Genomic DNA, 27,877 nt, shown 5'->3' with positions numbered 1-27,877 from the left:
CTATTTCAGTCTGGGGATAGCATTATTTCATTCTGCCAGTAATACCATATACTTACTCTTATATTTTCATTTATTATGACTTTTAATGAAATTTTAAGAAGGAGAAATAGCTTGTAAATGTAGTCAATCATCTTGACCAGGCATATCTGGTTAGATTCTTTTTAATCACATTGGCATTAGAAATGTGTACCAATAAAGAGGTTTTTTTCTAGATAAAAGGGACAACTCTTGTTTGTGTGAAGGTTTTCAAGCTCTGACACAACCAGATTTCAACTGAGGAGAAGGGGTGGGTGGTATCAAAAATAGCAGAGAAAATGCATATATCTTTAGAAGGTTTCCTGGACCTACTGTACTTCTCTAATATTAGTCTGCTGATTCCAAACAAAAATTCTCTGATAGAAATGCTCTAAAATCCAAGTGATTTGAAAGTTGATGACGGGGATTCTATGCAAATATAATAGCTGTTATCCATTTGTTAAGGCACAGGAATCCTTCTCTTTTCATTGTGAACTGATGAAATAATTTGTGACATTAAAAAAAATCCTTAAAAAATTGATCCTGAATAAATTGAGTCAAAAAAGAAAAGAAATAAATTCAGAGAGTTAGAAGCTAGAGAGAAGTTCTCAAAACAGCCTAATGTCACGGAGGAGCAGGAACTATTTTCTAGCTTAAAACTCTATGTCATTAAGAATTCCTATAAATACCCTGCTATTTTTAGTAGTTATTACTACTGGGACTTTTTAGCTTGTAGATTAGCATATTACTCTAACAATTACTTCACAAATTAAACAATTGTCCACCAGAATTTTTCTCTGAGTATTATGCAGTTTGAAGCTAATACAATCACAGGCTAGAAATGGAATTTCCAAATTCATCCAGCATCCTCCATGCCAACAGTTTTAGTGCTCTGTATCTACTTTCTGCTCCACATTGCTAGTTTAGGAGCTGTTAGTAAGCATACTTTCAGCTTAGCATATTTTAGGAAGCATTTATCTGATCTCTCCCCAATTTGCATGTATGTACATAGACATCTGAATGGCTTAAATTATACCATTATTTCAGAAAATTCTTGATGAATGTCATCAAGCTATTAGCTCTATTGTTATCAAAACAAAAAGAAACAAACCAGATGATTTCAACTCTTTTAGCCTTCTAGGATACAGAGCCGTTATGCAGTTTCTAAATGAATTATTTTCTTCTTGAATCTTAGAGTAGCATTAACAGCACTAGCTCCAGCTGTGTCACCAGTCATGTACATCAACTACTGTGACAATCCTACAACATGACCCCAGTGATCCCACCTCCTGGTAGTTATCCACTTGAATAGTCCCCTCCCACAGGTTTGGTCTATGTGTAAATATAATATGGAAAAAAATGATGGTATAGCATATCTGAGAATACAAAAGATACAACTTCTGTTTTGGTCTCTTGCTATCTCTCTGTCTCTCATCACTTGCTCTGGAAACTACTCTATTGTGAGACGTCTATGGAGAAGCCCATGTGGGAAAGAGTTGAGGCCTTTTGCTAACAGCCACATGATTATGTGAGGGAGCCTGGAAGTGAATATCACAGCCCCAGTCTAGTCTTCAGAGACTGAATCCTTGTCCCACAGCTTAGCTACAACTTCATAAAAGACTCTGAACCAGAATGACCCAGCTAAGCAACTCTTGCATTCCTGACCTTTGGAAACCCTGTGACATAATAAATGTTCACTATTTTAAACAGACTTATTTTAAGATAATGTGTTATATAATCCTACATAATAAAAGCCCAGTGACCGAACGGGGGAATGACCAGAATGACCGGTTGACCAGTTGCTATGACACGCACTGACCACCAGGGGGCAGACACTAAACATAGGAGCTGACCCCTGGTGGTCAGTGTGCTTCACAGTGGGAGCGCCGCTTGGCCGACTGGGATGAGTGGCACTCCCACAGCTGGCTGATCCCCACAGGCCACGGCCCCCACCAGTGCACAAATTCCATGCACCAGGCTCTAGTAGATAATATAAGAAAAGAGCCATGGAACATCTCTGTACCTACTTTCCTACCTGTAAACTTATATGAAATATTCTATCCTACCTCATCAAAATAGTTTCTAAATAAAATATAATAATAATTTGCTTGGAGATATTTGACCATTTAGAAAGAAAAAAAATATTATTTAAATCTAAATTTTTATTATCATTCCTTATAGAAATCACTTATGTTATTTTTAAATCATTACATTAACATTATCATAACAACTTCTGTTTGTGTAAGGAAAGAAACTTTGAGATTTTTTTAAGTCACCCAACAAGTAGTGTGCATTTACCAATGCAATTATAATTTACTTTATTCCACAGGCATACAAAAAATTTTTTTGATTAAGACCTCTTTATATTCAGAATTTATTTTTTAAATCACACTAGGTCCTCTGTAAGATAGTATCAATAGGTATTTTAATTATTGACACAACCTTTACTACTGATGAGATACTTTGAGATTTACTGTCAAATTAGTCTGGTTTTTGCCTGGATTGAATTAAATATCTATAGAATTTAAACAGACTCTTGAAAGCCAGTTGGAAAATCTGAAGGTAGACAGAAGCACTTGAATGATTTTATGAGGTATGACTTGTTCATATAACCTTTCCTGACTTTGAAAATTCTATGATGTATTCCAAGATATTTGACAATTTCTATAGCTTTTAATTGATGTGTCTGACATGTGACAGACAATTGTTTTGCATTCATCTCAATGACAAGAACACATAGGTTTGCTTACTTGGGGGTGTCTTCTCTTTTTATGTCCTGTCTCATAAAATTTGTATCATGAACTTATACCATGAAAATCTGTTTCTCTGCTCCTCTAAATATTAGTACACAATGATGTTTCCTTTCCATGCACCACCGCTTAGCAATTTTTCTAAAAACAGTTCAGATGAACTATAGAAACCCAAATGTAAAACTTAATAACTCTTTGGTACTATAATTCAAATATTATAATAAAATGAGAAGTAGATAAATAATGTCTTATATAAGTTTATAAATGCAAATAATTTTGTCACAATGAATATCTTTTAAGAATGTTAAAATTTGAATGAGATATGTTATAAATATGTTATTGAAGGAGTAATATAATGATTGCTTATTCTCATTTTATTTAATATAATGATAGCTCTTTTATATATTTTGCTTTATTTAAGCTTATCAACAGCGCTTCTGGATTCCAGATGAAGAGAATAATGCCATGAAGGTTAAGTCATCTGTTCAGGCACATAAAAAGTAAGAGACCAAGTCAGAATTTAATTTTCATTTCTCCTCTCCAAATATTGTGCTCATTCTAGCATACACTCCTGCTTCTCAAATGATATTGATTTTACCATAGTCTTTAGTCTGTTCCTACTACAGCAATATATGTGAGAGAAAATGCTGTTTGCTTTTACTTTGGGAAATGGAAAAGGACCTAGTACTTGTGCTTGCTGTCTTGATAATCACTCTGTAACTGAGCTCACACTATTACGTGCAAGCCTTTTTTGATAAAACTTCACACCTTTTCATTTAAAAGCTATTTTAGCTTTGGCTTCAGAGAGCAAAGCAAAAAGAAAAATGTCAAAATGATTACCAGCGGGGAAGTCTAAGAGTTTTCTAGAAAATAATTAATTTTACCCATTATAACTAAAAAAAAGTCAAGTGTCCTGATATTTTCTTTTTACACATTACAAATGAGCTGCTATTGACTTAAAAATAGGCTGCATATGTGAATGAGGAAGTACTAGCTAAACATGTATTTGCCCATAGAAACACAGGTGTAATAATAAAAAATGATTTTTAATGCTTTCATTCCCAGGATCTCTCTCCAGTTACTTACATAAAATAGTTTTTAATTAAGTGGACTCTCTACAGAGGGACTGCAAGATTCAAATAAAGACAAAATTCCACAGAGACATCGTAGTAATTCAGGGTGACATGCCAGCTAAAGCTATGGAAACCATTCCTCCAACCTGGTAGCTGCTGCTTTATTTAACATCTGGTCAACCCACACCTATTTAAAAATCTACTTTATGTATCTTATTCTTTCTATAGAAAATAAGACAAAGTGCAAACAACTCTTTTGGAGGACAAAGAGTTGCCTTCCAGATGCAATATGCCTTCCAGATGCAATAGAGGACTTGTAATTTTGGTGTGCAATTCGAAATTTCATGGTGGTTTCACTTTGTTTTAGACTAAAACCTTATTTTTGCACCTACATACAAATATTTATTATTATTATATAATTTCCTACAAAATAAAAAAATGTCAAAAAACAGGTAATTTTATAACTTATTTTAATAATAAGTTACCAATACTTTAAAAAAGGATCAGACTGTAATGTGTTAGTATTTGTAGAAATCATGTTGAGTAGCTTCTGCTCCAGTTGAAGAAATTGAGTTCACAGCCTCGGGCACAAAGCCAGGCCCAGAGAGAGGTGTAATAAACAGTTATCAAAATGTTAAAAAGGAAAAAGCCAGCCTGGCTGCAGTTGAGCATCACCCCAGGAACCAAGAGGTCGCTAGTTCGATTCCCGGTCAGGGGTCAGGGCATATGCCTCAATTGTGGGCTCTATCCCCAGTAGGGGGTGTGCAGGAGGCAGTTGATCCATGATGTTCCTCTCTCATTGATGTTTCTATCTCTCTCTCCCTTGCTTTCTCTCTAAAGATCAATAAAAACATATCTTAAAAAAAGAAAACTATCAGGAATTACCTTATTTGATAGCTATAATTTAAAGTGATGTACCTAGTGAGTGAGATGGTGGGTATCTGATTTATATTCTCAGTTACAGATTAGAGGAACTATAACTTTAATTTTTCTAAAGATATATTTAGGTCTAATAAAGGAAAGTTACAGAAATCTGCTCAACATTTGCCTAAGACCACTCAAACCGAAGCCCACCTTAAACAATTTATTCATGTGACTTTTAATGCATCACGTAGCACCATTTATGTAAGCAGTTAACTTATTGATAAATATAGGAATTTAAGTAACTAGAAATAGGTTTCAAGGTCTCTTATGTAAGGAGTATGTGCTATGTTTCTCTGAACTTGTCATAGGACTGGAGACTCAGTACTCAATGGATGGCTGATTTGATAGAAAGTCAATCAAAGTAAAGAATGTGAATATTTACTTAAGAAATCCATGTGAAGTCCTTGGGTATGGGAACACATGAAAGGTTTTCTTACTTTTATCATTTTATTGCAATGGTGCATCAGTGCTGTCCATTTTCCAGCACAGATTCCTAGCAGGCAGGAGTTGGACTGTTGAACTTTTTTTCTGAACAGCTGGATGTGCAAGGGCATGCTTAATAAATGCCATTAGACAAGGCTCGCCGGTGTTTAATATTTATTGAGCACCTATAGGGACCTTGAGACCTCGGTCCAGGATGAAAAGCTTTAAAAAAGCCTGTACCTAATTAAGAAAAACACGGTCCCCGCTCCCAAGAAGCTTATCTGCTAAAGCAGACAACGCTGATGTGGGTGCACAGAGAAAATTAATTTTTGTAGCTAAGTGCAGAAAACAGCAACCACCTTTATGAAATTGCAGGATTTATCTTCTTCTCTCATAAACTTGTTTTCTAGGGAGGGCCTCATGTTAAATGTCTGGCAAAGAATGAAGGTGGAAGAAGGAATCTGGAAAAAGGACAAGAGGATGAGGCAGTAAAGAAAAGGAATGATAACAGATGGTGAGGTGGTAGGCTATATGGCACGAGGGAAGTTGCAGTTGGGAAAAAATAGAATTTCTGTAGGTGGTTGCTGTGTTTTTTATATTTTTAATAATTATAAAATATGCCATCATCATCATGATTAACATTTAACTTCAGGTTACAAAGGAGAGCAAATGGGAATGAATCAGACATGGATTTCCTTTCTTGTAGGCATGCTAAGAAGCACAGCTGTGATAGAGGATAGGATTGGCATGGATTTAAAACACAGCACAGTTTATTAGGATTGGTTTCATTATGCGTCCATAGTTGTACAGCCAGAGATGAGGGAACTGAGAATAACTTGGGAAATAAATACATACTATGGTTTTGTTTATACTTCCATTGCAAAATATATATATAGATTTTGGTTTTATTTCATATCTTGAATATAATAAGGTCAGCACTAGAAAATTTGGGTTATGTGTGGAAGATAGCATCTATGTGCATAATAAAAATGTTTGTCTTATACAGGAATGTTTTTAATTAAATCAAGGAAAGAATTTTAGCCCCCAATTTATATGATTCAGAAGTTATCTTTGGCCATATTAATTGTCATTTTATTGTTTAATTGTGTGATAATTTTATTCCTGATCTCTTGGGTTTAGGACAAGCATGCCAAACTCTCAGCCAGTGGGCTGCATGAGCCCACAATGAATATTTTTGCGGCCCAGCCAATATAACGGTATGTAAGAAACATTTTAATAAAAATTTCATAACTTAATTTTTACAATATCCTGTTATACATGATTATTAATAACGAACTACAGTGTTCGCTAATGACGGATTACTATATTGTGTTGTATTCATTTCCCTTATGCACCTTATGCATAGGCGCACCATTTCTCTCCACTAATACTAGCAGCGAATATTTTAGCAGCTGATTGCCACATCACCAGTTTTGAACTGACTTATTTGGTGTGTGCAACAGGAAATATTTCGCTTTCAAAGAACAAGAAAAATAGGTTTATTTGTGTTACGTTTATTAATTTGTGCAGTTATTCAGTTTCTGATAAGTTAATGTTCAAGAAAAAATATTAATTTTTATTAGAATGTTCTATTATTTTATGTTAATGATTACTCATTTATTTCAGCCCTTTGTATTCAGCATGTCTCTATCGAAATAAACCTACGTTTCTATGAAAATTGAAGCTTTTGTTTTTTTGTGGCCCACATGATCTTAAACATTGTTTATTTGGCCTTTGTTAGCCTTTGAGTTTGATGTGCTTGATTTAGGACGACAGTGGATCAGGGAGATAAGAGGAAGCATCAACATTCAAAAGCAAAGCTAGACGTGATGCTTGGGAGCAAACCAAAGATGTTAATCCCCAAATCCCAGAGACATCAAAGACAGGAATGACAGGGGTTATTCAAATCAAAGAAAAATATCAAGATAAAGATGCCGAAAGCCAGCAAATGAGGCAAAACCCAAGACATGTTCTTGAAGCCAATGATTTTTGGGTGGGGCCAGTCTTAGATTAAAACCATAGAAGGCAAAGAAATGCAGGTGACACATACCCACACACCTCACACAATGTCACTTACAATGAGTTAATTAAAGAAAATAATATTTGAATAAAGTTTATGAGAAAGATTATGATTCAAGTATATTAAACAAAAAGATGAGATTATTTTTGTAATGATAAAAATCCTTCCACTAGGTGCTTGCCTTCTTTGTCCCTTTGTTTAAGGTTCCCTTCCAATCACTGTACCTTGCAGTCAAATTCTACTCTATGTTAAGGTCTCTTAAAACACAACCAACATGTTTTCTTTTAAAAAAAACCTGAATCACCCTAACAAATGCGATTTCTTTCTCTGACCCCTCTTTATATTTTGTATAGATGCTTTATATAAAATGTGTTACATCTCGTTGTATATTTTGTTGTGTATTTATCTAACTTCTCTTAAATAGAATAGAAGCTTCTTTGGGGCAGGACTTATTCATCATTGCACATTATGAAATGTGTATCATCTGATACCTAAATTTAGTCAGAAGTTGGTAAAATTTTGTTGTAACATTTGTAAATGTTTTTCCAGGAGGAAAAGGCCTGGCTTTAAACACACACTTGGAAGGCCGTGTGTGCCTCCATCCTACCTTATACCTGACTCTTGCTTATATCCATTTGATAATCTTTAGGTGCCCACTGTAATTAAGATGCTCAGCCATTCCCAATAATCTATAGAATAGGACTAGTGGGATGTTTTGGATAAACTATGGGCAGGAAAACAAAAATAAATGCTTCTCTATACATTTTGATATGTATAGGAATATTTTACTGTAGAAATTTGTAACTTTGCTCTTTTTTAAAAAAATATATTTTATTGATTTTTTTTAGAGAGGAAGGGAGAGGGATAGAGAGTTAGAAACATCGATCAGCTGCCTCCTGCACACCTCCTACTGAGGATGTGCCGGCAACCAAGGTACATGCCCTTGACCGGAATCGAACCTGGGACCCTTCAGTCTGCAGGCCGACGCTCTATCCACTGAGCCAAACCAGTTAGGGCTGTAACTTTGCTCTTTTGGAAAGAATGCATTCACACAATGAAGATCAAGATATAATTCTATTTGAATTTCACATGCATACTAGAACTCTCTTTCAAATTCACCTTTTATCTTGTGATGAGTCCACATTCTGGAGCACATTATTCACTCTCATTTCAGGCAATATTGCTGACATGAGCTTTAAGCCATCTTTTAAATATTATCTCAAAGTATCAATCTTTTAATTTGTGTTCATCATTATGAGGTATACAGAAATGAATTATATACAAATCTTACTCCTGAAATCTTACCCCTAGTGTAGTAGGGGGATCAGGTCTACTTGAGGAAAGAGTAAGTATCATGACGTTGTAAGAAGGGTTGGGGAAGAACATGGAGGAGGCATTAGCCTTGGGACCTGAGGATGGGTCAAGTTTTAATTACAGACCGGGGAAAGAACAGTCCATTGACAAAACTGCAGCTTTCATAGGAATGGACCATCACGTTTGTCTCCTAGACAGAAACACACCTAACAAATGTCCAGGAGAATGTCTGCTCTCCCCAAATGTGTTTTCTCTATGGAAGGTGGATTATAAACCATTTCTTCATGGTGTTTATTCTCCTGTCAAAAGGGGACACTTTAAGTGTTAACTAACACCATGGTTACAGAATAACTGGAACTCTTAGAGAGAGAAAAAAGGCAAATAAAAAAAAAGCTAACAAAACAATGAAAGATAAATCCAATAAAGTGAAATGATCTTTCTGTTTCTACTTTCCAGCTTTTTCAGGCTTTGAGCAGTAAAGGTGTAGATTTTTTTTGTGTCTTTCTTTGGAAAGGGGTGAGGGTTGTTGAGATCAGTGAGCAATAAAAAGCCAATCTGTGTATCCCTGGGAGGTCCCTGCTCAGTAGTTTGTAGCACATGGCTGGCACTTGAGATTGAGAGATTGGGGAGTTAACCAGCATGCACTAAAGCTTTGAGCAAAGGTTCCCTTGGGGAATTTGACATTTTATTGGGAAAATGAAATTTTATTGACTGAGAATGGCTAAACAAAAACTCTTACCAAAGGTCCTGGGGAGTGGAAAGAGCATTGGGAGAACTGGGATGCAGGGGGAGGGATTCTCTGAGCAACCTTTATTCTAGTTTTCTTGTGAGGCTTTCTCCCTTCTGTCCAGGCTGCCCAACCTGTTAGAGACAGGTTCTTTCTGTGGTCTAAGTGGAGAATTAGATAAATTATAAACAATTATAGGACCATGAACTAACTGAAAAGGGCTAGATGGTACCTTGAGGAACTTCTTTGTTTTCTCAAGGAACAAAGTCTTTTGAGGAGCATTTCTAATAGTGTATTGTTTGTCATATAATAATGGTAGTTCTAACACTGTTGATGATAATAATAACAAATAATAAAAAACTGATAACATTATCTATGTTCCATGCATCATTTTAAGTACATTATATAAATTATGTCAGATGATCCACCAGAAGGAAGTGATCGGTAAGATAAAGCCTTACAATGCTACCTACCTATGTTGCTCCTGTGACAGAGAATGGCTACATGAAAACAAGCAAACAAAAAATGATTTTCTCTTCCTGGGCACACAGGAAGGTTCGATTTCCTGAACTTCTTATGAATAGGCAGGGCTTCCTGGCAAATGGAAAGTAGGTGCAAGCATTTCACATCGCTCCCTGGCTAGGCCATAACATGTCTTAAGCAATGGTTGACATTCTCTTTTGGAAGGTAGGATACAGAAGATCTAGTGGAGGACTCCAGGGAAACGCCACTGTAGTCTTTGGGAACCTAGGTGCTATGAGCCAGTTAAGGCTCACAGAAAGTTATCTGTGTGATTCTTTCCTCAGTTCTTCCCAGGATGGTACATAGTTAGTAGATGTACGGTATTCTAGATGTATAAGAAAGTGTTATTATATTTATGGATGCCTTAGGACTCAGGGGTCCTCAAACTACGGCCCGCGGGCCACATGCAAATACAAATATTGTATTTGTTCCCATTTTGTTTTTTTACTTCAAAATAAGATATGTGCAGTGTGCATAGGAATTTGTTCATAGTTTTTTTTTAAACTATAGTCTGGCCCTCCAATGGTCTGAGGGACAGTGAACTGGCCCCCTGTTTAAAAAGTTTGAAGACCCCTGCCTTAGGTCATCAAGTCCTAAGTTTGTCCTGGACTCTAAGAAAGCCTGCTCTTGGCTATAATGATACCATAGAGTAAAAAGAGCCTGGGTCCCCGAGTCACTTTTGGGCAGGGAATTGCCAGGGATTTTTACACTTAACGCTATAGCTATAGAAGAGATAAATCAGCAATTTTTGTGTCTACTCACTAGAATTGGGGAGTTCAAGTATTAACACAGCATAGCCTAGCCTGCTCTGGATACTTCCTCTCCCAACCAGCTCTACCAGGAAGAGTTGCTTTCCTGTCTTCTTTAACGTATAGCCACATGAAAGTGTGTCTGTTGTGATATGAACATTTATGTAACTTTCCTATTCTCTTTCGTAAACATTGTAGAACATGCTTTTTCTGTCCCTGCTCTTCTTCGGGGATTTTATCATGTCAGTTTATCTTGAAGTAAGAGGTATCTACATAAATAATAGGAACTGTGTTCCAAATGATGGAAGCTATGTGAAAAGGACAAAGCTAAATATCCAAGAAAGAAAAAAAATTGAGAGGAATAATGCCATTACTTGAAGAGAAGGGAAGGTTCAGAAATGTGTCTATTTTTCCAAGAGACTGAATTTTTAAAATTGTTGTGATGGTTATGAGAGATAGGGTGAGGTTCTTATGACTCCAATGCATAGATTAAGTTAAAGCCTAACTCTAAAAGGAGGTGAGTTTTATGGTTTGAATCCAGTGTGGGGAGGAGAGGGCAATGTATATTGCAGTGTTTTATGGATCCAAAGGATGCCTTAATCCTGCCCGTGACCTGATATGTGTTAGCAGAAATGCCAACTAAGAGGGATAGGAGAGGTCAATGTATATTACTTTCCAGCAGCTAATTCAAAGCCCACTCTTCTCTAGGAGGGATGTTCAGCTAAAGATCTCTCAAGTTTCTGATACATTTTAAATTCTGACAGTTGGAATCAGACAAGATATTGACAATCGTTATACAACAGTCACCTATGCTCTGATCCCCTCAGCCCTTGTGGAGTGGACTGAACAATGTAACATTTAATGAAAGCCTAGGCATGCTTCTTTCATTGTCCACTTGCATTAGGCTTGGAGAGTGACTGGGAGAATGGGAGAGTTCAGGGGTTGGAACAGAGCCCTGCTATACAAAGGAAAGATAAACATCACCTCATTGCTTCATATGTTCCCAACTAAACTACATCCTACTTGAGCAGAACTCAGTTTTATATTCCATTTTACCCCATCCCCACCTCTATCCAAAAGTACCAAGTTCTCAGCATTTAATAGGTGCTGAGATTAATAATTTGATCTCCACATGTGACAAACTGCATGCTTTCATTATGTGTGACTCATATTTATGAATTGTTAGAAAAACAATGACTAATTGAATTTTTGAAGACTAACATGAAATTTGGCACTCTTAATTTAAAGACTTTTACACAAAATTTTATTATGAAGGCAATCTTTACTGTGTGAGCAATCATGCATTACTTAAAGCCTCCAAGTTATAATAACAAGAACATTAAGTTTATAGCATGGAAATTAAAATATTTGAATTTTTTAATAAAACAAAATATAAAAAAAATTGAGTTTAACTCTTTCCTTATTAATTTCCCTTACTTCATTTGAATAAATCATCATTTAGGAAGTTTGTCAGTAATATTTTCCCTTTAGTACTTAACCTCTAGTCAGGAAACATATATCATCCTTTCAACCCAGGTAGTACTCATATGATATCATTCATACCTGGAGATGTGATATGAATAGTATTTGTTAAAAATATGAATTTTCAATCACAAACTTTTATTGGATACCTATTATTTTTCAAAAAATGTGGCAAATACTTTTTTCTTAAGAAAACAATAGGAAATTCATATTAAAATAAAGGAACAATTTGGTGAGAGAAGATGGCTAGTTCTTAAAGAGAAATTTTGCAAAATTTGTTTTATAAGTTGATGCACCAGAACATTCAGCTTCCCTTAGCAGGGTCTATACCAGTGATGGCGAACCTTTTGAGCTTGGCGTGTCAGCATTTTGAAAAACCCTAACTTAACTGTGGTGCTGTGTCACATATAGAATTTTTTTGATATTTGCAACCATAGTAAAACAAAGAATTATATTTTTGATATTTATTTTATATATTTAAATGCCATTTAACAAAGAAAAATCAACCAAAAAAATGAGTTCGCATGTCACCTCTGACATGCGTGTCATAGGTTTGCCATCACTGATCTATACTAATAAAAGGGCAATATGCTAATTAGACTGGGTCAACTAGACATCTCCCAGATGTCCGAATTCCTTCTGGACAAAGCCACAGTGGTGGGGGCCGAGGCAGAGGCGGTTAGGGGCAATCAGGCCGACAGGGGAGCAAACAGTTAGGGGCGATCAGGGCAGCAGGGGAGCAAGCAGTTAAGGGTGATCTGGCCAGCAGGGAAGCAAGCAGTTAGGGGTGCGATCAGGCTGGCACAGGGGAGAAAGCAGTTAGGGGTGATCAGGCCAGCAGGGAGGGCAGTTAGGGGTGATCAGGCCAGCAGGCAGAGGGGATAGGGGCGATCAGGCAGATGAGCGGTTAGGAGTCAGCAGTCCTGGATTGCGAGAGGGATGTCTGACTGCAAGTTTAGGCCCGATCCCACAGGGTGCACAGATTTTGTGAACCGAGCCTCTAGTATATAATAAATCCTAATTGCAGTTATAATGGGACCCTCAATCTGCTAATTTCTCTGTAGATGATTTAATCAATTTAGTTGATTAAAGAATACAGGTCTAGAAGTTCAGGGCATCAGAGTGGACTTTGTTGCAGAGCAGCCAACTTCACTCATTTTAATGATACAAATGTGCCCAGCTCCAGTCAGCCACCTAAGCCTAGAGCAGTGTTACTCAAAGTGTGTTTGGGGACCACTAATGGACCATGGTACATAAAGAAGATGAGTTAGCATTGAGAAACACTTATGGCAATTTACAAGATAATTTTATGCATGTTAAATTTTTATAATAATTTAAAAATTAGAGTTCTATTTTGATGTTTTTTAAAATATGTTTTTATTGATTTTAGAGAAAGAGGAAGGGAGAAGGATAGAGAGCTGGAAACAGTGATGAGAAAGAAACATCTATTGGTTGCCTCCTACATGCCCCCTCCTGGGGATCAAGCCCATGACCTGGGCATGTGCCCTGACTGGGAATTGAACAGTGATCTCTCAGTGCACAGATGATACTCAACCATTGAGCCATACCAGCTGGGCAAGAGTTCTATTTTGGATATATTTTTAATTTCATGCTTCTACCAAGTGACTTTTAGTAGTTTATAAGGATATCTGTTTCTAGCATATTACAAGACAAAATAAATCCAGTCTTTGACCATAGATAGTTTGAGAAGGATATATTGTCTTGGATACAAGATTGTGCTCTAGTCTAGAGCTAGATTGCATGAGTTCCAATGCCAACATCATCGTTTTCTAGCTGTGTGATAAAAGGCGAATTGTTTAACTTCCATGTGATTCATTATTCTTATTTCATTACTAGAGGTCTGGCAGGGAGCAGCTCCTGTGTTGAGCGTCTGCCCCCTGGTGGTCAGTGCACATCATAGCGACCAGTCGTTCTGGTCGTTCTGCCATAATGGTTGCTTAAGCTTTTATTATATAGATGGGGGTAACATTAGTATTACCTCCTAGAATTGTTGTGAGGATATAAAGCCTTAAAGTCTGGCACATTGTGAGGACTCTGATTATCCTTGGGTAAAAGGGGACACAGCTGCAGAATGGTAGCACAGTCATGATAAGAATTCAGGAGGGTAGAACCTAAAAAATAAGTTCTGTATCTAGAGACATGGAAGCATAGAACAGAGGGAGAAATCTCAGAAGGAAGGAGGGCTGGGGGTATGTGGGAAGAGATTAACCAAATAATTTACATTCATATATGCATAGCCTGTGGACTATGTGAAGTGAAGTGAAGGCCTGGGGGAGGGGTGGGAGCAGGGTGGATGGGGTCAATGGGGGGGAAAAGGGGGACATTTGTAATACTTTCAACAATAAAGATAAATTCAAAAAATAAGTTTCTCAATGCTTTCTCAATAAGAACACTGGATCCTGCAGGGATGATTCTTTCCAGAAATAGTCATCTTGATATGCTGAAAGAGTGTGACCCCACAGAAAGTATATTATAAGAGTTTAATGATGTCATTATAGTCTGCCCTATATCAGCTTGTCAATGAATGATAACAAGGCTGTACTAAAGCTCACTAAGTCTAAGGAACGCTTGCAAATAACTATTTATTATTCTTTCTATCTAATTTACCTCCTTCCACCTACCAATTCAGATAGATAAACCACATATCATATCACATCCCCTCTATAGGTAAATGTGTTCAGTCCTTCCTTTTACTATTTTCAATCTAAGAGATATGTTTCTATTCATTTTTCTTAAACTTGTTCTATGAAATAATTTAAGTGAACGAAGAATGTATTTTATTCCTATGCCTCTCCCAATCAGATTTTCCTTCTTCTGCTACTACTCAAGACCAATCACATCATCCTTCTTTAGTGTACCTCTTTAATAGTAAGCACATTCAATCAAGGACTATAATCTCATGCAATTTGTAGACAAAAAGCCAAGGTGAAGAACTGGAGGCTCTTTTAAATCCTTGGTTACTTGTCCAGTTTCTGGAATGACAGAACTAATTAATTATATGTTTGAGTGATATGTTTTGGTCTTAGCTTTATTTTTTTCAGCTCTGTAATCTTGGGCAAGTCACTGAGATCTGAGCCTCGCTGTTCTCACTGCTGAAATGATAATCACCCTCAATCACATGGCTCTGTAAATAAGTAATAATAACCACCGCTTAATGAGACGCTTCATATTCTATGAAGTATGTGTATTACATATAACACTTAAGTTACATCTAGATTTTAATCCAAACAATGACTTAGAGAGGTAGGTATGATTACCCTCCAATTTACAGATAGGAAAATTTGAGTTTAAATACAGTGTTAATAAATTGTTCTAAGTAACACAACTAGTAAAGAACAGAGCTGGGATTTTAAACAGATTTCTGATTGAAAATCCATTACTTTTACCTTTCTATCCCCAAAGGTGTTAATAGAAATGAGTGTGATTGTAAGTCAAGTTATAATATATATCTGGCTTTTTCATTCTTCCATTCCCACTTCTAGAAAACTCCAAGCCCACCCATAGCAGGTCAGTAGTGTGATCTTCAAAGTTCACTAACAATCAGTTTCAATTACTTTACTAAGCAAGAAGAGACAAGTTTAAGTGGTTGTCTTCTCAGGCAGCCAGAAAAGTTTGCCATTTTTCATCTCTGATACCAACTGCTTTTCCTACAGGCATCTTCACTGGTGGACCAGTTGCCAAAGCACATCTATCTTTCTGAGGCTTACTTTTGCTCAAACTCAGTGGGTTCATTTGTTAAAGAGGCTGACTCCAAGCCATGCTTAATCTTTTGCTCCATGTGCTATGTTTGGGAGTTGGCTCACAAACTGCCCCTCAAGGGGAGGAGGGGATATGACAATAAAGGGAGAGTTATGGACTGTGAAACCTTGCCCGACACTTTGTCTTTCCGGGAATTATCTAGGAAAGCAAAAATGAATGATATTAGGGGGCAAGTATCTGGAGTTGCAGCTCTCGGGCTCTGTCATTGGTAAAATTCTTTAATGGCTGAGCTTGGAAGGCCTACGCAACAGCTGTGCCGGGAGATAGCACACATTGAGTGTGATTAGGGTAATGTTTTCTTCATTGCTTAAGCAATAGAAGAGAGGAGCAAGCAAATGCATCAGGTTTTCAGCTCAAGCACCGGGAACAGGAGGATGCCAGACAGTTACAAAATGGTAGTCCCTGTGATCCAGATATAATTGAGTTGTTCAGCCCATGCAAAATAGGAAAGAGAAAAATAAGTATCACTTCCCCTTACAAAACAAAGTTTTTTTTAAAAAAGAACTTCAATGACTATACACAAATCATGAGAAAACCATAGAGAATTTTATGGCATTGTGGTATAAAAGTTAGAAAGTCTAATGCCTCCTCATATCTGCCACCCAATTTTTATGTAACATTTAAAAAGGCATTTCCCTGATTGTGCCTCAGTGTTTCCATCTGTAAGTTGGAGATAAGACACCCATTCTAACAGCATCAAAGATATTTTGTAAGAATCAAATACATGACAGATTCTAAAGGTTATTTTGAAATGTAACTATATATTATCATATCTAAACTAGAGGCCTCGTGCAAGAAATCTGGGCACTCAGGGGATGTCCCTCAGCCTGGCCTGTGCCCTCTCGCAATCTGGGAGCTCTCAGGGGATGTTCAACTGCCGTGGAGGCGGGAGAGGCTCCCACCACCACTGCTGCGCTTGCCAGCCATGAGCCCGGCTTCTGGCTGAGCGGCACTCCTCCTGTAGAAGCGCACTGACCACCAGGGGGCAGCTCCTGCATTGAGCATCTGCCCCCTGGTGGTCAGTGCACATCATAGTGACTGGTTGTTCTACCATTCGGTCTATTTGCATATTAGCCTTTTATTATATAGGATTAGATATTTGGTCGTGAGGTATGTTCAGTATTTGATTGTGTAAAATAAGATATATGGGGGAAAAGAATAGAAAACCCCAATGTGTTTTGTTACAGAAGTTTAAAAATAAGCTCTTAGCTAACCACTTCTAAAGCTTTCTTACATTTTAGTTTGTTTTAATTTTTACCTGCTCAGCTTCTTTTTAAAAAATGCTAATTACAGACAATGCTTTTCACAATATCAAACACATTCTCTATCTGACATTTAGAATTCAACACTTTTCTTCCAAAATGGCAATTGTCAAGACTATTCTAAAGGCAGAGAAATCCATGATTCTATTTTACATTTGCCTCATCTGCCAGTGGAGAAATAATTTTTTATTTTATTTTTAAAAATATATTTTTATTGATTCAGAGAGGGAAGGAGAGGGAGGGAGAGATAGAAACATCAAGATGATAGAGAATCATTGATTGGCTGTGTCCTGAACGCCCCCTCCTGGGGATCAAGCCCGCAACCAGGCATATGCCCTTGACTGGAATCGAACCCGGGATTCTTACAGTCTGTAGGCTGATGCTTTATCTACTGAGCCAAACCAGCTAAGCTAGGGCAGGAATAATTTTTTAAAAAAAGCAAGACTCAATTCTCTCTCTCTCTCTCTCTCTCTCTCTCTCTCTCACACACTCTCTCTCTCTCTCTCTCTCTCTCACACACACACACACACACACACACACACAAGCACACCATACTTCCATGGCAATACAAAACCTTTCATATACATGTACTTAGCCTGAGTAGGGGTGAAGGACTCACCCGGTGTTTCTCATGACTTTCAGTTCAAGACAACTGGATTGATTACAGACCCACTTGATGTGTCATGTAACCTAAACTTAGCTTTGGATTTCTTTTCTTGGATGCCCTGCCTTTGCCAACACACCAGACCTGAAGGACATCATATAAATGTTTTTACATTATGACAATGAATATATTATTTCCAAAAGGAAATACATTGAAGAACCACACTCACTTGCCTTTATAAATTCTATGTATTTGTTATAACATTGGTCTCTATACTTTTAGCTATTGTGACGGTTCATTTTATGCATTGACTTGTCTGGGCTATGAAGTACCTGATATTTGGTCAAAAATTATTCTGGTTGTTTATAGAGGGTGTTTTTGGATGAGATTAGCTTTTAATTGGTGGACTGAGTAAAGCAAATTGCTCGTTCTAATGTCGGTGAGGCTCATTCGATCAGTTGAAGGACAGAATAGAACCAAAAGGCTGACTCTCCCCCAAGTACTGAAACTAAACCCTCATTTTCCTGAGTCTCACCCTGCAGGTCTTGGACGTTGTCAACCTGTATAGTTGCATGAGCCAATAAGCTAATTACTTATAATAACTTCATCTCACATAAGTCATGGGGATGTGATATATAGCATGATGATTATAGTTAATACTAGATTGTATTTTTAAAACCCACTAAGAGAGTAGATCTTAAAAGTTCTCCTTACAAGAAAAATATTTGTAACTATGTATGGTGATTGATGTTAGATTTATTGTGGTGATCATTTTGCAAAATATACAAATATCTAATAATTAAGTTGTATACCTGAAAATAATATATTACATGTCAATTATAAAAAATTCAAAAAGCTCTTTATTATTCTTGATATGTATAATATATATGATATATGATATATTATATATATATATTATTAGTTCTATTTCTCTGGAGAATGCTGACTAATGCATTCAGTCACATTTTGTAGTTTTATGAGAGAAGGTTGGCCAATACTCTATAGTCCATTGTTTTTCCTACACTGGTTTTCCAGGTAAATTTCAGCATATGTTGGCTGCAAAAAATAATAATATTACTGTATATATATGTATATATAAACAATTTATATACAGATAACTATTGCCAGTGAAAAAGACATTTATTATATTTAAACTCACGCTACTTTTTAATGTGCATCTAAACTATTCCCGCTTGTTATTTGTTTTCCTTCACTTTTGGTCAGTAATCCTTTTTTTTGGTCTAGTTTGTTCATGTTTTCCATCTAAGATATGCTATAAGATTGATGGCCTTAAACCTTAAACTCCTGCTTTTCTTCTTTTGCAAGTTAGGATTGTGCTTGGGTCAACTCTGGGTCAGAAAGATATTAGGTTAGTCTTTTCTGATTGTGTTTAGACCCATACATCAAAAACACAGTAAAATTGAGATGTCTTCCATGGCTGCCCTCTCAAACCAGTTGACCTTTAAGATTCTTTTTCCAGTTGTGGTTTCTTTGTACTCTGTCTATACCGTTTATGTTGAAAGTACTACAGGAAAACATTTCTTAAAACCTCAAAATGCTATACATACTTCAGTTTTTTAAAATTTATTTATGTATTCATTTTTAGTACAGAAAACAAAGTGTCTCAAATAAGTTGGGGGCAATAAGTATTGTGTTAGAAAGAACACAATAACTTCAGGTCCTGGATTCCTAACTTGGAGCTGTGTCAGTTTGGGTAAATCATTAAACCTTTTTGATGAAGATAGCACTGCCTACCTCACAGGAATTGAGATGCAGATAATATTGGATTTGTAATTAACTTAAAGTTACTACATAAACTGCTATTTAATATAAAAATGTATTAAATTTTGTTTCATTTTCCATATAAATGGTACTCAATTTGTAGTTCCATATTTCCCACTTCTAATTTTTACATTAAATCAAAGTTATCATCTCTTATGTCTTCAGTGATATATTCATAGAGAATATATACATACTAGAACTTCTGAGCATATCTGATTGAGCTATTCGATTTGTTGTATGTGAAAAGTATGATGTTATTTCATTGGAATTACAATTAAAATATGACCCAGAAGCTTCAAGCCAATGTTTCTTATGGTCTCTCCATATTTCTTCTGATAGGATTGGCTTGACCCTATTATCTCAGGCCATTTTGTGGTGATCAACTGATTGACAAAGAGAGGCTTTACATTTTTTATAGGATAGATAAGGTTTATAAGATTATGCAGGGTAAAGCATATAAAGTAAAGCTGTAAGACTAATTCATTTAATTCATTTAACTTAGAAATGCTAAGCTTAGAAAGCAATTTCATAATAGATAAAAATTACTAAAAAGAAAGAATGTTTTAGTTGAGAGGATGATGGGGAATCTGGAGATATGGGTTCTAACCCTGTCAATAAATGAAATAGTAATGGGAATTTAGGTAAATATTTTTATCTCATTTTCAGATTTCATTTGTTTAAAACAAATATTTGTAGTAGCTCTTTAAGAAACTTTCTAGCACTGATCTCTTTGATTCTGCCCCCCTCGTCCAGCCTCTGGTTCCCAGCACAGCCACCATGCTATCAATTTGCAGGAGATAGCAATAACATCAGCTTCCTCTTTGTCTCTCATATTCCAACTTCCAAACGGGGTTATATGGGAACTGAAAGAATTGCCCCCACAAGCAGTGAATATGGTAGTCATAATTTACAACCAAAAACATAGTACCCACCCTCACACATTTTGAAGATATTGGACTAGTTCTGATTCAGGAAACTTTATTTGGACATAAATAGGATTCTGTTGATAACCAAACTATAATTATGAAGACTGAGAATAATTTCCATTTACTAAGCATTTATTATTCTCAGAACTTAACATACTTATTAATGGTTTTAGTTATTTCCCACCTGTCAGATGAGGCATCTCCTTAAGGGATTTACAGGTTCTAAATAAATAGTGAAAAGAATCACCCTAGAAAAGAGGTTGTTTCCAAAAAAAGAGGAAATGTAAAACTATTAAATATTTCCTTTAATCATTCAAACCCTCATTGTCATACATGTGTGCCCTGCGTTTAAATTTTTTCTCTTACCTTACTCACAAAGTAAAAATTATATGCCTTTAAACATTATCTTGCAATCCTTCGCAACTATGGGAGTATTTCAGCTTCATTGCAAAGATATAGGCAATTTCTTGATCAATCTACTATGAATGTATTAATTCCATTCAATATATGTGTATATATATTCATTATACATTAATATTTATTATATATTATGTTATGTATCTCCTGAGACTTATTTTGATTTATAGGGCAAATATAATTTCATTTTAGCTGATATGCTGAAGATACATTAAGTTTATCTGTTTGATCTTTTACATGTAAATTACATTTCTCAAACCACTACAATCTTGAGGACTGCCTTCAAGTGGGTGGTGTGGATCATCATAGACTTAGTCTTTGGCTCCAGGGCCAATTGGACTTAACTGCTTGAGCCAGTCTATCCAGTCATTCCTTTTCTTGATGGTAATGGTCCTTAACCCTGGCTGCACATTAGAACCTTGAGGATTCTAACAGGGATGACAGGGTTTCATGCTAGACCTATTGAATCTATATTCCTGAGGGAAGGGCTCAGGCATAAGTATTGTTTCTTCTTGTTGTTGTTTGTTTGTTTTTTAAGCTCTCTAGGTGATTCCACTGGGTAGCCAAGGTTGAGAAACACTCCTTCACAGCAAGAGAGTGACACATGTTGCTGTTGTCAGTTATCTTTTTCGAAGCATTCTCTGCCCAGTTGTTTCTATCTTGCTAACCCTGTAATTCCTCTACCTGCTGTAGAGTCTGATGCTGCCAGTTGATCCTGAATTGACTTTGGGGTTTGTTATTATTCCATGGGTCATCTCCAGTGCTGCTCTAGTCCCTGATACCTCACCTCACTTCCACAAGCACTCTACTGGCATGGAGAAGGACTCTGTCCCTTCCGTATAAGAATTACTTCATGGCACGACATCTCTGTTATTTAACACTGCTTGTTCAGTTTACTTAGATAGCAGTTGTGTATGTCTTCCTGGAGGCACTAGGTCAAAAATACTTTAATGAATACCACACAATATTCTCTCAAATCATTTCTCATATGATTGATACTCAATGAATGTGTCTGTAACAAGATACACATCAACTTTCTTTTCTTTTTTTTTAATCCTCACCCAAGGATATTTTTTCCATTGATGTTTAGAGAGAGTGGAAAAGACAGGGAAAGACAGAGGGAAATATTGATGTGAGAGAAACACATCAATTGGTTGCCTCCTGCACGAGTCCTGAGGAGTGCATGGGCCGGGAAGGAGCCTGAAACCGAGGTATGTGCCCTTGACTGAAATGGAACCCAGGATCCTTGGGTCCGCAAGCCGATGCTCTATCCATTGAGCCAAACCAGCTAGGGCACACACCAACTTTATTTTCTACTGGAGTGATTATCTAAACAAATAAACTTCCCAAGAGTTTAAATGTCTAGTCCTATCTACACTCCTTCTTACCCCATTGTTTCAATTCTGGCATTGGTCATTGACTACAATATACCTTAACTGTCTCTCCCAGTAGGATTATTAGGTCTTCATGCCATGAAAACTTCCAACATTCACCCTATGTCCAATTCCAGTGGAATGACCCCTTTCCCTCTCCCTCTGGGATCTAAACATATATAGTCATATGAATGCACTCAGTTCAGTTTTCATGTTCATTAGATTCAAGGCCTTGAAGGACAGTTGCTAGAACTTTATAAACCATCTCAATAAATATTTGATGAATAAATGGAGAAGTCAGTAAAAGTTCCAAATATAAGGCAATCAGGATGTGAGAAAAGCCTCAAACATTACTCATCATGACGTTCATAGAAGTGGTGTTGGAATTTCTAAAGAACAGGAATAAGATTTCAAATTCCCTTTGCTCTCTTCCCAAGTTCATACCATATCCCTATCACATAAATGAAGAAGATGCAGGTTCAGGACCTTTCCGATGGGGCAGGATCACCTGCTCACGGACTGGTAATAATAATCAATGCTGCTGTGACAAGTAAGCAACAAATTAGACCTCAATGTCATGGTTCAGTGAATGGAAACAGATAGTCACCCTCACGTGTAAATCCATTTAGTTGTAATATTGGCCTCCTCGGCTGGAGTTCAGTCCCTGACAAGTTAAAACGATGCCTGACAGGTATGCTTGTTTCTCCTTGGGGGAAAGATAAAATGGAGGCAGGTGGGAGAGATAAGGGAATTGAGTCCTTTGGGGTTTCTTTACAAGCTGTTTACTAAAGAGTTTAACATCTGAACATGCTGTGCCAAGTAGTACTACTTCCAATCATATTCAGCACCTGGACATTCTCCTTCCCCTGGGCCCTCTAGCCCCACTTTCACTGCTGTCTGACTTCCATAGTAAGTCACCATCTTCCTTCCCAAAGACCCGTTAAAAATCAGAAATGCAAGGGGGTAGTCAGGCTAGCCTGCCGGCCACTCATTTCTTATGAATCATCTGGCAATTTTTTAGTTTGACAATTGCACCTCATATATTTTAATATTGGTTTTGAAAGAGGAAAGCGGAGAACTTCCATTTTTTTTACAGCTCCCTGTAATTTCAACTTGCTCTTAACTTATGTATGAAGTCGACTTGGGTGGAAAGGTTAGAGGCAGATGAATTTCCAGTTTCAGAGCTTGGGAAAGGCTAATAAAATGTGCAATAATCTTAATGCTAAGGTTTCACAGAGCCGAAAGTATGTTTTATATTCATAGATGACACTCCTTAAAAATGATGACAGGAACCTCGGATTTTTAAGGAGTTTTTTCCTTTGATTTGTGCTCTATCCTAACCTGTTTAAAATTTCTTAAAGAACTTTTTTTAAAAAAAGAACTTTAAAAACAAAACAAAACAAATAAGAGCCCACTCTGATTTAAGTGGCTAACACTTTCAGATGCAATAAGCAAGAAATATAAATTTAATTTTAACCATTTCTGGACTAATTGTAAAAGAACTGACTACTTTTCTAACCCGAAATATTTATTAATCTTCCTACCTATGAACTCTGCTTTTCCTAACTTTTATTCATGAAACAACTTGCTTTTTTTTTTTATAATCTATTCAGTGACAGCAATTGTGCTTATCATTGCACTACAAAGCAATATGTTCAAAAGAACTTACTTTATGGAGATTTGTACTTCTCAAAGTACTCTCATTTTCATTACACCATTTTAGCTTAACAATAACCCTTGAATCCCAAACTTTTATAGGTAGAAGGGCCCTTTGATACCATTACTTTTAAAATAGTTCCCCAAATTATGATCTAGTCTCTAATTTCAGATAATTATGAGACAATTTCATTAAAAAAAACTTTTTTTCTTTATAATGAAAAAGTAACACTTATTCATTTTTGAAAGTTTAGAAATTACAGAATAATAAAAATAAAGTCACTTTTAAATCTACCATCAAGAATTAACTAATATTAATATTTTGATACACTCCTATGTTGTCTTTCATCTAGGCAAATATATGTAATTTGTTGGGAATGAATTATTATTATAACAGCCTACACATATATAGCTGTATTTGTTGATCCTTGAGGCAGAATTTGATCCCTAGGCAGGGCCTGGTTATCAAATGGCACCAGGGAATCAAGAGAGAGGGAGTAAAGACCAGGGAAGACAGGAGGGGCAGGAGTGAGGGAGTGGAGAGGAGGGAGTACAGAGGCCAAGAGAGGTGGTGGAAGCTTAAGTGCACTGCAATGTAACACATCCATGTAACCTCTGACACATCCTGGATTTTCGGTGAATCTGATACAATCTCATAAATTTCATATGAGTAGATATTTTGTGGAAACTGCTAACAAGATGGAACATTTGACCTGGAGTTATGATGCCTGAAAATTACATCATCTATAAATTTAGATTCTGAATCAGGAGTGTTTGAGCCCTTGGGAATGAGTAGAAGTGTGTGTGTGTGTGTGTGTGTGTGTGTGTGTGTGTGGCGGGGGGGGGGGTGGCTTTGTATTTCCACAAATCTTGACTAAATGGTGAAAATGAAGCTTTAACTAGTTCTCTGAGAGCCAATGCTGTCTGATGACCTCTGAGCTGTATGTGCAATTATAATATGACTTTATTCAATGTTGTTTAAATGATCTTATATTTTGCCTCTTATTTAGGCAGTCTGAGGGATGGGCATCAGTATTTCAGAGACATTTGAATAAGTTAAGGTAAGGCTCCATTTAGCAACTGTGACTATGGGACTAAGGTCCAGAATATGGGACATTGGAAACTGCCATGAACTAGGTAGAAAAAAATGTGCAGAAAGGTCAGTTCCTCACTCAACTAACTTATCTAAAATTTACTGCAAGGTTCTAGTTTTGGTAGGGAACTAAATTTCTTACTGAAACTATGTCAGAGGACAAATTAGATGGATTGAGACTGAACACAGCAGTATGTTTCTTGTGTGGTGTCCAAAGATAGATGCTTAAAGCTATGAAATCACTCTTGAGAAAGGCTCAGCCGTCATTGGTTGTGGACATTTAGGAGAATCAAGTTAGTCATACGGTAATTTGAGATACCTCGGGGCTGACATCCATTAGACCTAAGGCAAGTGTAGGTTGAATCCGCTGGTGAAGCTCTGCTCCCTACTATTGTGACTTCTTTTGTGACAGATCGGAGGTGAAACATTGTGCCAAGAGGCCTTTCGATGGGTTGTAAAAATGCTATAAAAACATGAAAATTGCTGCCATAAAAGAAAGAGTTATAACAAAACAGGGAACCTGCTAAATTCAGAAGCTAAGAAATACTGAGAAATAAAACTGTTCCACATATTCCAAGAAGTTTGTGGGTGCAGCACCCCCAGAGGCATTTATACAGGCAAGGATTATTTACATTCATTATATATTTTAAAAAATCTCTCAGCATTCTGCCATTTAATATGTAATCATCTGGCTTTCCCCAGAATCCGTCCTTCACTTCAATTCCTCCTTAGCTGTGTTGGCTAAATTGAAGAGTGTGAACTTCTACTGTTTCACAAAAGCCCATTTCATGGGAAAGGGTATTTATATCACTTTGAAGCCTGGGAGGAAATGATGCCATGTTTGTTACAAGCATAGTTCATGATAAGGTCATCAACTTGCAACTAATAGAAAGCTCATTTGAAATATTCCCTACTAATAAATTTGAGGATCAAACTTCCTGACAACTACACCTTTGCTTTCCTTTCCAGTATTTGTTTTTTCAATAAAATTTCTGGATGGCCATTAACATCAGTAATTTGAGGTTAAGTGTGCAGAGGAAATCCATTTTCCATATGCTTTTTATGCAGATGTGGCTGTAATGAGTTACAGTAAGTACTATTCATATCTCTGTTATAAAATTCTGAACATGCTTAAGCAATAGTCATAAACGCATTAAATAACACCATCCCAACCACTAAGAGTCTCTATCTGCCAGCTGGGTGAGCCCCTTCTATATGTCATTTTGATGTAATGCACTCCCGTTTGTGCTGTTATTAGATGCAAAGTATTGAAAAAATGCTAGATTGAATTGAAATCTGATTACATCTGGGTTTGGGTTTTTGAGATATTGCCTATTTTCCTAAGATACACTGTTCTGTTTTCTTTTTAATCTCACAAATATGTACACAAATTTACATCCTTTCATTTCAATTTTCTCTTCTCTATATTCATGGATCACATGGGATTTCTGATTCTTATTTTAAAATGTAATCAAGGTATAGGAATTATGGAACAGTATATCATAGATTCCAACACAGAAAAAGCAAGGAATAAAGAAAAGAAGAGGGGGCAATAAAAGAAAAGAAAGAAATGTTTAGCATTTGACATGATTATAGATAAATGGTCTGCTGCACATTGGGTAAGAGTATGTTCATTTGTACTTCATTAGTAATAAACCTGGAGATCATTCAAGAACATCTCTATAATCCTAAGTTGCTTCTTGTAGTATTTGTTACCCTTTTATAGGTACCTTTCATATGAGGAACTAAAAATCAATAGGAACACATTTGATTACTTCTCACAATTGCTTTATAATTTGGAAGACAATGTGGTGGTTCAGTATGGGTCACAAAGGACACGTTCACAGAATTTTTTTCAGAACTTCTCTCTGAAAAGTCACATCTATTTATGAATACTGTATCACAACAGAAATGTGAGCATATATCAGGATAATATTCTCTATCATACCTTCTAAAATAATCAAGTCATATCAACTCATTTATGCAAAATTTCAATTCCTCTAACAAACCTCGAAGGATGAAAGAGAGAAATCACACAGGGACTTCCCTCTGGAGGGAAGTATAGACAGTGCAGGGATGGCCCTCTCTCTGTAGGGGACTGCAGTTCCAAGGGGATGGCGTTATGAAAAGTGTGCCAGACAAGGAGACTGAGCAACAAGACAACCTTGCAAGAAGCATTACCTTGGTTAATTGGGCACAGTGCAGAGCTGATCTCAGAAGTTCTGTCCTGTCCAAGCCTCAGAGTTAATTGGACCCAATGAGACACATTCTGCCAGTCAGATTTACAGAGAACATATGCATAAACAAGAAGCCTAGGATTTGTTTACAGTAGGGAGAGAACTTTCTTGAGCCTGTGGTATTCATGATTTCGAGCCAGTACTTTCCTGATATATATATATATATGTATGAGAAACCAAACAAATAATGAAGTAGCTGATTGGTGAGCTTGGAACTAGAGCACAGGAGGGTGGATATTTTTAGAGTCCAGTGTCCCAAAACACACAGGTTACACATTTACCGACAGTCTCTTGGTTTACTTCCACAGAAGCCATTATCTTCCATGAATGCTGAAATTCAGTACATTAGTCCGCTCTCTCTTTCTCTCAACATTGCTTATCTCTTTCTTTTATAGTACTTGAACACCACCATATTTCGCCTATACATTACCTAGAAAATGCTTTCACCTTTCCTCACACAACTGGCTAGACTGTATAGTCTTCAAGTCCTGTTTTTTTCTATTAAAAAAAAAAGTGGCACAGACTGTGTGGCTCAGTAGTTGAGCATCTATGAACCAGAAGGCATGGTTCGATTCCCAGTGGGGGGCATAGGGAGGCAGCCAATCAATGGTTCTCTCTCATCATTGATGTTTCTATCTCTTCCTTTCTGTCCTTCTCCCTTCCTCTCTAAAATGAATACAAATATATTTTTTTAAAAAGTGAATTCCAGTACTTCCTACCTCACTTCTGCTTTCTTATCACCTCATTC

The sequence above is a fragment of the Myotis lucifugus genome, unplaced genomic scaffold (assembly GCF_000147115.1).
Source record: "Myotis lucifugus unplaced genomic scaffold, Myoluc2.0 scaffold_26, whole genome shotgun sequence".
NCBI classification, from domain to species: domain Eukaryota; kingdom Metazoa; phylum Chordata; class Mammalia; order Chiroptera; family Vespertilionidae; genus Myotis; species Myotis lucifugus.
Note: the sequence above shows the minus strand (reverse complement) of the source record.